Source organism: Nematolebias whitei, chromosome 19, assembly GCF_014905685.2.
Source record: "Nematolebias whitei isolate Nwh7 chromosome 19, NemWhi1, whole genome shotgun sequence".
NCBI classification, from domain to species: domain Eukaryota; kingdom Metazoa; phylum Chordata; class Actinopteri; order Cyprinodontiformes; family Rivulidae; genus Nematolebias; species Nematolebias whitei.
Window position 1 is genome coordinate 39,990,536 of NC_056516.1, and position 2,268 is coordinate 39,992,803.

The following is a 2,268-nucleotide window of genomic DNA, read 5'->3' on the forward strand; positions in this document are numbered from 1 at the left end:
ATTTGTGTCTACACAAAAACATTGTACAGAGGAGGTCAAGCTTATTTTATATTTCCTGTATTCTCCCTAGTTTTATTTTTTATATCCTAGAACTTAAACAAAACTCCAGTTTTGATGCATATCTGTTGATAATGAACCAAAGCTGCTGAAACAATGAGTATGATTGTTAGCAAAATATTCCTGTCATCAGATCTCAGTCAGCTTCATTGCAGCTGAACACCGTGTTACACTGAACATCACATCAGCTGGTGGACATAAATACAGTACAGTAATATTATATTCACAAAATACTAACAATAATATGTTCATGTTACTGTGAGAAGTTATCCCCCGAGACCTGACGTCATCAGTCCGTCGATCTGAACAGAAAGAAGCTGCGAAGTGCTGAGACATCTTCTTTAACCAAATAAGGACGACCGTTTCAAGATGGCGGCCGAAAATCCTGCGTCGCAGCAGCCAATGAGGCATCTAGTGATTGTTGCATCAGACGGGAGGAAGCTCGTGCTCGGCTCTGATTGGCTGTTAGATCAGTTAGGCGGGACGTTATGACGCTGAGAGGATTTGACATGCGCAGAAGCCAAGTGTAGGGAACATTTACTGTATATACCATTTTGTTTAGGACACGTGACATTTGTAATTTCACAAGTACTTTTCATATAACAGCTGAAAAGAGAAGTGAAGAGTCACACAACAATAAATATACACTTTATTTTGGCTTTTCACTATGGAACACCGAAATGCTCTAAATGAAATAAATAAATAAAACATTATGAAATAAGAAAAAAAATGACTTACTTATTTCATAATGGCATTTTTCAGCAGAATGACTTCAGCTGTCAATCAACGTTAGTGGGTTGTACCTCATGCTGCTGTTCAGCGTGATGTTCGTGTTGTTAGTGCTTAGTGTATATTTAGTTGATGTTTTCTTAGTTCATATCTTTGATCTTATTACTGATTTTATTTTACATTTTATTCTTGGATGTAACTGGGACCCTGTGAACATAATTTTGTTCCACCACATGTACCACATGAGATGCGAATGACAAATAAAGAACCTTGAATCCTACATGCCCACTGCTGATCCTTCACGTCATCCATTAGTTTTCCTGCTCACTGGTACCATAGATATCATATAAACCATATCATACAAACCATATCATATAAACCATATCATACAAACCATATCATATAAACCGTATCATATAAACTGTATCATATAAACCATATCATATAAACCATATCATATAAACTGTATCATATAAACCATATCATATAAACCATATCATACAAACCATATCATACAAACCATATCATACAAACCATATCATCCAAACCATATCATATAAACCGTATCATATAAACCATATCATATAAACTGTATCATATAAACCATATCATATAAACCATATCATACAAACCGTATCATACAAACCATATCATACAAACCATATCATATAAACCGTATCATATAAACCATATCATACAAACCATATCATACAAACCATATCATATAAACCATATCATATAAACCATATCATACAAACCATATCATACAAACCATATCATATAAACCATATCATATAAACCATATCATATAAACTATATCCATATGTGTGAGTGCAGCTACAGCGTGCGCTCTCAGGACATCATTACCTGCAGTGTTCCCTCATTGAGGACTGAACTAGACAAAAGGACCTTCTCCTACTCCGCTCCTGTTTCCTGGAATATCTTACAAAAAGATTTGAAGCTCTCGACCTTTGACCTCTCTAAGTGGCTTTAAGAATCTGTTGGACTCCTGGCAGGGACCAATGCTGACATGTTCCTGTTTTTAGTTTTATACATTCGCCTTGAATTTTAGCTGGTTTTTTTTGTTACCTTTTCCTTTTAGCCATCCTATGTGTAAAAAAATAAAATAAAATAAAAAACCTGCAGTATGACTTTTTTATAATTGTTTATTGTTGTTGCTGTTGTCCATTGTTGTCATCTTGATTTGTTGAAATCAGGTCTCTGTTGTAAATGAGTCGAGGCTCAATGGGATTTACCGTCTAAATAAAGGTTGAATGAATGATTATAAACCATAGACATCATATAAAAGCTACGTTTATATGATGTCTATGGTTGGTACAGCTAGCAGCGACTTGCTAGGCCATCAGTCCTGCAGGATGCAGAGTTGCATGAACTTGATCAGCTCAGGTCACTTCAGATCAAAGAGGATTACTTTATTTATTTCTTTTTGATCAGCTCAGGTCACTTCAGATCAAAGAGGAT